Here is a 12,951-nt window from a genome sequence, read left to right on the forward strand (position 1 = left end):
GCATGGACCAGCTGTGGATGGTCTGGGTTGATTCTGGAGGGGGGGTCGTTTTAGGTTTCCTGGCAGGTTTTTCCTGGAGCAAGCTGTCGTAGATGTCCTGGATCTTGTGGTAGAAGAATGTGGAAAGTTTGTTGTAGAGGTCCTGCGATGGGGGGATGCTGGTGGCTTCAGAGGCGGGGGTTAGTGAACTTGTTGATGACTGAGAAGAGCTCCTTAGTGTTCTGTGTGGAGGATTTGATGCGATCCTGGAGTGCGTTCTTCCTTGCGTTCTTGATGTTTCAGCAGTGGGTGGCGGATACAGCTCTGAAGGAGGTGAGTTCTCCCAGAACACAAAGTCTACCTGGATCTAGTCAGCCCACTTCTGCGATCCTGGGCTCAGCCTAATAAAGGACCTAGGCCTGTATCCCCTGCTCCATTCTGCCCTGTAGCAAGTTCCTGTCACTCTTTGACACACTTTTACTTAGATGCACAGAGTTGGCTCATTGCAGAAAGAAGGTTGCGGGTTGTCATTGAACTATGCAGCCTCAAGGCCCCTTAAAATGTCTCCAGATGGGTCTCTCTTCACTCTTTTCTGAAGAGACTCTCTTCACTGTCAGACGTTTGGGCCCTTACTTTGCTCCGATACTGGTGATAGTACTGCAGAAGCTCTTTGAGGATGTTCACAAAATTGATAGTATCAGCTGTTATACGAATTTGCCGCAGTATGGCATTGAAGTCCTTGGGTTTGCTAAACTGAATAGTGTCTCGATAAATCTTGATCAACCATACAGTTATGCTATCATGCACTCATTTATAAGCTTGTTTTAAAAAAAAAAAAATTGACTTATTTACCAATTTTCCCTTATTTACCTGTTTGCTTGTCTTTTTGCAGTCTGCAGCTCAATTCAGAGTATTATTAGGTCAAACAAGGCAAAAAACTATGCTGGGCCACGCTGGGCTGGGTTGAGCCAGCCCCGAGAGAAAGAAATGGTGCAGGGCTGTGGTGACATCTATAATCAAGACCGAGACCAGGACTACGGCACCCCTGTTGCTGCAGCTGTGGTAAGGTGAGGTACGATGTGGAGGGGTAACTGTGAGGCAACAGCAAGGCAGCAGAGCAGGTGAGGTCAGCAACTATGTTAGTAGCTTCGCCATGACCCACAACTGCAACACACCCTTAATGCCCTACCTCAGTCACATGCCTCGCCCAGGGCTGCTCTTCTCCCTGCACTGGTCTCCGTTTGCTCCCTCGAGCACTACAAAGAGTGGCTGAGGACACAGCTGCAGATGCTTTCTCAGCCTTCCCATCTCCTGGTGTCTCCGTTACGTCCGTCCCCACCACCTCCTCCTTTTCCTCCTCCAGCAGCAGCATCTTATATCTCACCTAACCAACTATGACTCAAGTGGGAGTCATGGGACATGCATTGGTGGAATGTTGTTGTTATTGCACTCACCCTAAATCATGCATTTGTTGCTCACATACTTATACCTGCGATTCACACACTAAAACTTGCATCATTTGGTTGTCACATCAATATAAGATTAAATGCTACTGTCCTTGCTTAGACCAGCCACTTGTGGCGTGTGTTACGTCAGCTATCACAATGACTGCATTACACCTGTTGCATTACTTGCTTGGAAGCCTCAAAAACTGTTTATCAATGCACATATTATATCAATCTAGTATGTTCACTCAGTCAGTGTGGCTTTGTTTTGGAATTCAATCCACACATATCCCTTTGGTAAGCTGTCAGTGTATTTGCTTCACACAATGCAACATGTTCATGTTGTTCCTGCTTCAGACACACATACAAGGTTGTAGTAAGTGATTTCATTTACATGTGTTAATTTACGTTCAGTACTGATGTACATTCCATGTAGGAACAGCCCCAACAGATTTAGCCACTGGATGTCTAACATGGCTGGACATATGAAGGAGAGGAGTGCTTTTGTGAGGAGGAGGGCCACATTGCCATTAGGGATGATTGGCCATAATAACAGTCTACATATGTGAGAGGTCAACAGTAGGAGATTCCAATTGGAGACAGTGCCACGTGTTTTGACACTGGCCTGCTCTTACACACTGAGCAAATGAGAAAGAACCCATGTGCCACAAAGAAAAGCTACTGGGCAGTTTTCCTGGTGAAAGATGTCCCTTCCACATCTTCATTCTTTGATGTATGTGGTGCCTCCTGTGACAGGAGTGTTGTAGGTGCTGAAGTAGAAGAAGGCACACATACATCAATTGCTGAAGATGTGGATGCTATATCCACTGCAGCTGTCATCTTTGGGAACATATGAGGCAGCACAGCAGCAAGGAAGAGTTACAGGGTATGCCACACTGCAGCAACATCACGGTGAAGGGCACCCAAGGTGGGAGGGACTCCTGCTTCTGTTGCATGGACTCCAACACATTTTGTATTGTCCCTAGCCTGTTTGCAACCTCACTGGTGCTGCTTTGGCTGGGCATTTGCACATGCCTCAGCCTCATGACACCAGCGATGTCACATAGCGGAAAGTAGGCGACTCATATGGAAGCCGAGTTGTTCTTATTCGGACTATGGCACTTATGGACTGCCTCTAGGGTACACACCACAGTCTCCATCCCCACCCACACCATATCTGCCAGGTCCCGCTGGACTTCCACCTCTGGTTTTTGGAATGTAAGTCCTACATCCTGGGAGTCAAGGATTCTGGTTGAGCTGGCAGGTAGTGTATGTTGGATGTTGGATGGGACATCTGGAGGCCCGCAGTGCTATCTAGCCTCCCTGTGACTGGAGATGTTGTCTGGATGGCACCCAGGATTTGCTGGACGGTATCCGGATGTATGCTTGTACATGTGGCAATGTGAGGCATTGTTGCATCATTCTCTTTCTTGGCTTGTGCCACATGCTCCCCCAGTCCACATGATATAGGTTGTGGTCCCCCAATGTGTTTTCCTCTGCCATCTCTTCCCAGGTGTGCCGCAAGCATTGCCCAGTCAGACTCAGTGGTGCATGTGTATTTGGGTAGGTACCATGCAGTACACATCTCCATTACCACCTCCCCAGTATGCCCAGACTCTCTGTTCAAACCAAATGTAATTTTGCCATGAGGAGTCAGCACCTACCATGTAGAGCAGTAGCAGTGTACCACCATTTTTCACATCACCCACCCTCCAATTGATTATTTGTGATGCGTTCTGGTAGTCTCTGCCATGGCAGCTGACACCTGTGTGCACTTTCCTGCCCACCATGTCAGCTGGGTTCAAATTAGTTTCATGAAGGATATAATAGACGTCTTTTGCCATATCCCTATATGTGTTCGCCTCCTATCGCCCACACCTGACCCCTCTCAGATGAGTTGTTTGTCCTGGGACATAACCATTCCATTCTGAGGATTTACATCCTAGATTAGTGTGCATAAGTTCAAGTAAAACTGAGTAGCTACATGTTTCAAAGATGCCTGCATTAGAGCTGGTTTGTACACCATTGCTGAGGAAGGAAGAGGGATGCATTGAATTTCAGTGAATATGACACATCCCTGCACTTTCTATATGACACAACACATCTCAGCAAGCTGGATGGCAGTGCTGCACTGTCATTTCACAAATTGAGGTACACATGGCATGGTGTTGCACTTCACACAGTGAAGAAAATGAGGTGATGGTTCTGGCCTGGGATGTGCTAATTGTGGGAGGTCAGTGCACATTACATAACTTTGCTGTTTAACCATAAGTGTGCCAGCATACTACCCTTTAGCCTGCAGACAGTTCATTTTAGCGCTGGGACATGACCGCCTCCCCCTTTTGACATTGCATATTTACCACATTACCCCCACTGCAACTTACCCTGTGGTCGTTTTAGTTCATCCTATGCTGCACTGTCATGTCCTGAGACTCCTGTCACCAGCTGCTCAAGGATGACAGCTGTCACCATCTCCTCTAAGTCATCCAGCTCCTCCTGGGGTGCTGGACTTCCATCTCCAATCTGGAATACTGCCTTGAAGTTGGCCACTTTCTACTTTGTTCTGTGTTTGCAATCCTGCCCACGCTTCTTACAGTCAATGACTGTCATCTTCTCCTCTGCCACACTGTTGACTTTTCCCACTATGGTGTTCTAATTTGCTTCAAACTAAGAGGAAACCAATGCCAAGGAATGTAGTACTCCTAGTTTGGGTAAAGAATTTATTAAGGAACCTCTCAGATACCAAATAAAAGCACATGAAAATATGAACATGAGCCTTTAATTTGAATGCAGTAAAACACGGGTAAATGCCAAAATACTCACAGCAGTTAAACAATGACAGGCATAAAAAGTGCAATACATCAACAATTAATACATATGTGAATATATAGATATATGTGGATATGTGCACAGCCAAGCTAGATAATTAAGAATAAAAAATCATCACCATGGGGATTGAATCCAGCATCATCCTTGCCAACACCAAGCTGAGGAACTCTGGACAGCTGAGACAGGAGAAACTTTCCCAATGGGATATGATTTGGGCAGTGCGTCCACCCCAAAAATTAGTTCCTTCAACCTCAGGGCCAATCAGTACACACCCAAGAGGACAGTTCTGGCAACCTTCCCCTTGCTTCGAGTAAGTTATGAAATTCAAGCAATGGCTTTTCTCGTTTTGTGTCAAAAACATGCAAGGAACGGGCCCTTCCCTGATGCACATTCCTGAGACAGAGCTTTACCTTTCTCTGCTGAAAACATTCTCACCATGGTATACTCTTATCACCTCCACATCCCCCACAATATGTTCCCGTCTCTGGTGAGAAGAGCGAAAACACGTTCAGTGTAGAAAACAAACTTTGTGGAAAAATACCTGCGCCACTGATGTGACAGCATTTGAAGCTAAGCAGAAATGGGATCAGTGGTCAAATACAAATAGCATTGCATATGGACTTCCATTTTGCCTCTTTCTTCCTTAACGGTAATTTGGAGGTGACAACGAGCTGTTGTTGAAGTTCGATCACCTCAGTGATCAAGATGTTGTTCTCCTCCCCACTGAACCTGCACTTCCTCTTTCTCTTCCCCTTCTCCTGGAAGTCTGTCTGACTATCCTGGCTAGTACTGGGTTGTCCTTGGGTCTCTGGTTTCCTGGCTTCTCCATTTCTGCTTCTGCAGGGTCTCCTGTTTTTTTTTTTTTTTGCAAAGTGGCATTTTGTGGCTGTTTTTCCGGTGCTTTTAGGTGCAAAAGAGATGCTAGACCGAGTAGTGTCAAATTAGATGCCACTAATCAGGGTAAAGTCACTTTTGCAACAGTAGTGTAATTTTTTTACAATGCAGCACACAGGCTAGCATCATATTTTTTGTGCTGCTCCAATCCTAATGCCATGGTGCGCTGATTTGTAAATATAGCACAAGCATGGTGTTTGGATCTGTCATTACACTGCACTAAATATTTTGATGCAAGGTTGCACTGTGGCAGCGGTGCGTCATTTTTTATAAATAAGGCCCTAAATTTGGAAGAAAGGTAGATCTTGGTCCAGGAAGAGTGTTTTTTTGTAATTTAGTGCAAATCAATTCAGTAGATTTGGAGTTGTTAGAGGAAAATCAAATGTAGATACATGGGGACGTAAATCCTCAGCTGATCTGACAGTTCTCATGCTGAGATCAGATTGGTTGTGAATTCTAAACCAGGAAGTATTGGCAGCCATCTTGTGACTTGGACTCAGCCAAGTCCCAAGAAAAAGTAATAAATAGGACACAGCCCATTAAGGTGTAAATGTCAGCTCTTCCTTACCACTCTGCCTAATAAGGCCCATCAGACTGTGGATGACCCATTAGTCACACCTAAACTCCCTTTGTGTGTGGCTGTCTGGAAGGAATGTATAAGATCCCACTTAGACGTGTATTCACAGGCAGGCACAAGGCACCAGATGGTTAAAGTAAGAAAATACTACCTTTCAAAATGTGGCATTTTCAGAATTAAAATTTAAAATCCAACTTCACCATAAGTTGTGTTTTTAAATTGTGATTCCAGAGACACCAAACTTGGGGGGGTACCATTTCTTCCCGATTGGAAATTACACTTATAAATATAATGAGGTAATCCCATTGTTATCCTATTGGAGCGATAGGCCTTGCAGTAGTGAAAACTGAATTTGACTACTAGGACATGTAAAAATTAAATGTACATGTCCTACTTTTTAAATATACTGCACCAGGCCAATGGGTTGTCTAGGCCCTACCTTAGGGGTGATATATGTATTCAAAAGGAAGATTTGGGGTTGGCAGGCGGGTTAGCTTGAAAGGTTGACTTGGCAGTTTAAAACTGCATGTACAGGCATTGCACTGGTAGGCCTGAGAAATGTTTGAAGGATTACTGAACAGGTGGCACAATTAGTGCTGCAGTCTCACTAGTAGTATTTCTTTACAGGCCTATGGCAAAAAAGTTAAGGGGAACCTTGTCAAGGATGCCAGGTTGAACAATATATATATATATATTTATATATATATATTACCTAGTGGCAGTCGCAACTAGGTAATTATAGTAAGGTTCTAGTTTCTATAGAAAAATAGTTTTGTGACTTGTCGGTATCTTTGGCACCACTTGATGAATCTTCATAACATTTTCTCAGTAAATCGACAGTCACGACAGCTGCTGTCTGGAAAGTTTCGGGGTGATTGGTCAAGTGACGGCCAAGAAAAAGGGAGGTTGAAAAAGGTGCCTTTCCAATGTTGATTCCCATGGCGATTTTGAACAGGTCCACATCCGAACCACTGGATGGACATTACACCATATTTAGAAGAAAGGTAACTCTTTGTCCAGAAAGAGCCCTTTTCATTATTTTGTGTAAATCAATTCAGGAGTTTTTTAAATATTCAAGAAAAAAACAAATTTGTATATATAGGGACGTGAAGGCTCCACAAATCTTACCGATCTCGGGCTGAGATCTGATTAGCTACCAACACTTTAACAAGGAAGGGTTGGCAGCCATGTTGGGACTAGGCTTCAGGCGAGTCACAGAAAAGAAGATGAGAAAAACAAAAGGGGCCAGCATATAAACACCCTGACACCTTAGCGCTAGTGCTGATGTCCTATAGGGACCTCCCAGAGGAAAACACATTTTTGAATTTTTTTACTGAGAGTCGCAGTGGATCTGTGAATCTTGGTGAAAATTAAAAAAAACACAAGTGTAGGCACCCATGCTTGTCTCTGTGAGGCCCTCGAGTGGGATAGGTCCCAGGACCATTGAAATGATCAATGGTGGGGGGCACCCGGCCTCCCCACAGCCCCGGGGACCACTACCTCCACGCTTTAGCAGCTCCCTCTCTGTGACAGTGGAGTTGGGGAGCCAGCTGGGACCGTGGGGACCTTCAGGGTCCCTCCACAGTCCCCAACATTGTCAACGGGTGACCTGGGGGGCACCAAGATCACATGGCCAGGCCATGGGGGACGGGGTCCCCAGGGCTGGGTTCAGCCAGGGGAGGGGGGGCACACAGTCCCCCTCCCTCCTAAAAAAATATTTAAGCCAGACCCTGGGAGTTGGGGTCCAGAGTCAGAGATCAGCCTGGGAAGGGGAGCCATGTTGCTATGTACTATCTGTGTGAATAGCTCTCTGCTGAATGAGATGGTGTCTGAATTTGTCAGTGGAAGACTATCTGTGTATATCAATGTGTTAACAATAAAGGCCCTCATTACAACCCTGGCGGTAAAAGCTGCTTACCGCCGTGCAGAAGACCGCCAATACATCGCCGCGGCCGCGGAATTCCGCCACAGCTATTATGACCCACATCTCGGAATCTGCCAAAATTCAGACACCCACACAAGTCCACCACACCAAAGGTCAGTGATAAATTGGTGAAAACAAAACCTCCACCGTCACGCCAACAGAAACACGCCCATGCTATCACGACCCACGAATCCACGTGGCGGTCTTTCAACCACGGTATTCCATTGGCGGTACACACCGCCCCGCTCAAAATACACACACATCTCCAAAACACCGCCACATAGGACAATTCCAAATACACACACCTGATACACATACACACACCACCACCACACACCCAACACAATATAAAACACACACCCACATCACCCACAAACCCCTAGAACCAAAAATCAGAGACGAAGGCGGCAGACAGAGAGCACAGCAATAGACAACCCCACCACACAGAGGCACACAACAACATCACCCACACAACATCCATGCACAAAACACCACACACCACTACACATCACCACACTCATCACCACACACACCACCCCACTCATCACCTACACCACCCCATGGCACGCCAAAGACACCCCAGGTTTTCGGAGAAGGAGCTCAGGGTTATGGTGGAGGAAATCATCCAGGTAGAGCCACAGCTATTTGGATCACAGGTGCAGCACACCTCTATAGCTAGGAAGATGGAGCTATGGCGAAGAATCGTGGACAGGGTCAACGCAGTGGGACAGCACCCAAGAAATCGGGAGGACATCAGGAAGAGGTGGAACGACCTACGGGGGAAGGTGCGTTCCGTGGTCTCCAGGCACAACCTCGTGGTTCAGCGGACTGGAGGCGGACCCCACCTCCTCCCCCACAACTAACAAGATGGGAGGAGCAGGTCTTGACCATTATGCATCCTGAGGGCCTCAAAGGAGTCGGTGGAGGAATGGACACTGGTAAGTCAAATCTTAACAATCAGATCCCCCACCCTACCTGCATGCTATCACACACCCCCACCCTCACCCCCTCCCCTATCACTCCAAATCCTCACTAATGTACTAATAACACAAACCACACATCCCAACACCAAGCCCTGCATGACACAACAAAGCATGGACACCCATCACTAAAGCATGCCCACTGCACATACTCATAACACCCCCTAACCATCATCACACAAGCCCCCACACAGTAATGCTAGCACTGGGGGACACGCTCACCCACCCATTCCACACCATGACACACACAGATGCAATAATCATGCTTTTATACCCCTGCACGACCTCTGCCTAACGTCACCAGACAGGCGGGTCCAGACATCTCTACCCCACCCACAGAAGAGGCCCACAGTGACGACAGCAGCTCTGGCCAACTGGATCCAGATGACCAGCCCGGACCATCGTGGGCCTCGGGACAGTCTGTTCCCCTCGCACAGGCACAGCCCAACACTGACCTTCCACCCTCTGGTAACACCAGCACAGCACCCACCCAGCAGTCCCATACCTCCGCCCCTAGGACACATCAATCAGCTGTGTGTCCACCACTACAGGGAACCCAGGATATCCCACCACCCCAACAACAACAGGGACCCGGGGGCAGTAGTAGTGGGCACACGGTCCAGGGGACGGAGGCCCAGGAACACAGGGGAACTGGGAGGGCTGCTGTGCGACAGGGGGCGGACAGGCCAAGGGAACCCACTCGCAACGAGGCCCTCTCCTCCATCATGGGAGCATACCATCACTCCCAGGAGACGATGGCCACCGTCCTGGCCAAGTTTCAGGAGACCCAGCGCATGCAGGAGGAACAGTATTTGGGCTTCAGGGAGGAGCTCAGAACCATCTGCTCCGCCCTGGGCACCATCGTAGGGGTGCTGAAGGACATACAGAACACCATGAGGGACTCCGTGGCACTCCAAGGGGCCCCTGACACTAGCATGGATGATGAACTGCCCACCACCTCCGCCGGCGCTAGTGGACAGGATGCCCTGCCACAGGACCACCACACCAGCACCCCACCCCCTGCAGACGGAGAACCACCCCACAAGCGGTCCCTGAGATCCAGGAACAGGACAGAGCACAATGGCAAGACCCCCGCCAAGAAATGAGACCACCCTGATTAGCATCCCACTGTCCCACATTGTTACCCTGTCCATATTCGAACTGCCCCAGCTCCACTTCCTATGCCCATATGGGCAGTGCACCTGTGAGACTAATAGACTGGACTCTGCCATGGACATTCCTCCACCATCCCCCCCTCACCATTTTGCCACCCCCTCCAATAATTAGCACGTCAATAAACACCCTTGAACCACAAAACAATCTGGAGTCAGTCTGTGATTTCTAAAATTTGTATTATCTATGAAAATGACAAAATCATTTCTAAGATTGTAATGTAAACATACCTATGTCACACATCACAAGTCCATGAAGGATGCAAGTAGATGACACACGTTGGTAACCACACCTGTGAAACCATAATGGAAATGTACAACTCAGTTACCAAATACTGCTTCAAATTGACAGACAGGATAGAGGTAGAAGTGTGAAAGTAAATGTACTAGTAAATAAATTGTTCTCACCTGTGTGTCACTGGAAATATTGCTGTATGACAGAGTCCCTGTTGTCAATGTCTTCTTCCTCAGCTTCCTCCTCATCACTGTCCACAGGCTCCACAGCTGCCACAACACTGTCATCTGGACCATCCTCCTGCAGAAAAGGCACCTGGCGTCGCAAAGCAAGATTGTGAAGCATAGAGCAGGCGATGATGATCTGGCACACCTTCCTTGGTGAGTAGGATAGGGAACCACCTGTCATATGCAGGCACCTGAACCTGGCCTTCAGGAGGCCGAAGGTGCGTTCGATCACCCTCCTAGTCCGCCCATGGGCCTCATTGTAGCGTTCCTCTGCCCTGGTCCTGGGATTCCTCACTGGGGTCAGTAGCCATGACAGGTTGGGGTAACCAGAGTCCCCTAATAGCCACACCCGGTGCCTCTGGAGTTGACCCATCACATAAGGGATGCTGCTATTCCGCAGGATGTAGGCGTCATGCACTGAGCCAGGGAACATAGCATTTACCTGCGAGATGTACTGGTCTGCCAAACATACCATCTGAACAATCATCGAATGATAACTCTTCCGGTTCCTGTACACCTGTTCACTCCTGCGGGGGTGACCAGAGCTACATGTGTCCCATCAATGGCACCTATGATGTTAGGGATATGTCCAAGGGCATAGAAGTCACCTTTAACTGTAGCCAAATCCTCCACCTGAGGGAAAACGATGTAGCTCCTCATGTGTTTTAGCAGGCCATGGCCACTGTTGTTTGAAATGACCCACTTGCAAGGAAATGGAGCACTGATAGCACCTGCACTTGAGGGGGGATTCCTGTGGGATGGCGGATTGGTGACATAAGGTCTGGCTCCAACTGGGTACCCAGTTCCTGGATTGTGGCACGGTCAAACCTGTAGGTGATGATTAAATGTCGCTCCTCCATTGTCAACAGGTCCACCAGCGGTCGGTACACCGGAGGATTCCGCCATCTCCTCACATGTCCCAGCTGACGGTGCCTAGGAAGGACAACAGCGACCACAGAGTCAACCAATTCAGAGGTATGTACCCACAGCTACACAGAACACGACAAAAAATAAAAAAAAAATTCTGGATGTGTGTTGACTCCAGGCCTAGGTATGTGTGACACAGTTGAAAATGAAGCCATGTGGGCCCCTGAAATGTCATATGCCTGACCTCTAAAGTGGGACAATGGGATGTGAGGTAACTGCGCTGGCGTTGTACACTGTCGCGGTAGGCGGTCGTAGACCGCGGCGCAATGCTGCATTGGTTAACATAGGACCCTATGGGTCCCAGGAGCCAATGACGAAGTGCGCCGGCGGTGATGATACGCACCGCCGCGGATGTCACCGCCGCGGACGTGACCGATATTTTCTATCTGTTCAATCACTCGATACCTGATCTTCGACAGGATAGGACCTACACTGCAAGTGCTGCTGTGACCTCGGTCTGGAAGAGACAATGGCACGTGCGTCTGGGGAAAGGGCCCCTGCCTTCACTGCACAGGAGTTGGGGAAGCTCATGGACGGGGTCCTCCCCCAGTACACGCTACTCTACGGTCCTCCAGACCAACAGGTGAGTACATAGGGTGCAAGATGTATGGGCTATGCCTGGGTGGAGAGGGCTGGATGTAAGTAGGAAGGGGGCAGAGTTCTGCGAGCATGAAGGAGTGTGAATGTATGTGCCACATGGCAAGGGCAGGGATGTGGGCCACTCACTTCGACGGTGCAGTTGGTAATGACTTCTCTTCTTCCCCTGTACATGTCATGTAGGTCAGCGCCCACCAGAAAAAGGATATTTGGCGTGCCATCGCCAAGGACGTCAGGACCCTGGGGGTCCACCAGAGACGGAGCACCCACTGCCGTAAAAGATGGGAGGACATTCGCCGCTGGAGCAAGAAGACGGCGGAGACTCAGCTGGGGATGGCCTCCCAACGTGGGAGGGGTGCCCGTCGCACCATGACCCCCCTGATGTTCCGGATCCTGGTGGTGGCCTACCCTGAGTTGGATGGGCGCATGAGGGCATCACAGCAGACACAAGGGGGTGAGTACACTCACATTCTCATGACTTTGCGTGCAGTGGAGGGGTCTTGGTGGGGGAGGAGGGCTGTGGGTTTCCCTAGGCCAGGGCGAGTTCCGTAGGCTAGGCCCCTCCGTAATGCAGGCCATGTGGCACTCCACCCCACCTCTGTAGAGTGCCAAGTACAGGTATACATGCCCCTGTGTCATCTATGTGTGCAGATGTCTATCATAGCCATGTAGGCCATATCCCAGGAACTGCATCTGTAGAGCCCAGGAGCGCGGCGTAGTGCAGGGGGCTGCTGTGTCTGTATTGTCCGCCAACGGTAGTGGTAAGCCATGCACTCAACTTGTCTTTCTTCTGTTTCCCCACCCCTTTTTGTGCTCTCCCTGTTCTCTTGTGCATCAGCATTATCAGGCGAAGGTACAGTGGCACCGGAGCACGAGGGGGCTGCATCCCACATGGCCATGGAGGGCCACACCACGGACTCTGAATACACCAGTGGGACGGAGGGCGAGGGGAGCTTCACGGAGGTCACCGGATCAGCAACCAGCGACACGGGCTCGTCCTCCGATGGGAGCTCCCTTGTGGTGGTGGCAAAATCTGTGCCCACCACTCCTACAGGTACAGCCGCCACCCCCCCTACCAGCACCGCCCTCCCAGCAGCCCCTCAGCGTTCGCCCCGTGCCCGCTCATCCAGGAGGGTGGGCATCACCTTCGCCCCAGGAACCTCAG

This window comes from Pleurodeles waltl, chromosome 12, assembly GCF_031143425.1.
Source record: "Pleurodeles waltl isolate 20211129_DDA chromosome 12, aPleWal1.hap1.20221129, whole genome shotgun sequence".
Lineage (NCBI taxonomy): Eukaryota > Metazoa > Chordata > Amphibia > Caudata > Salamandridae > Pleurodeles > Pleurodeles waltl.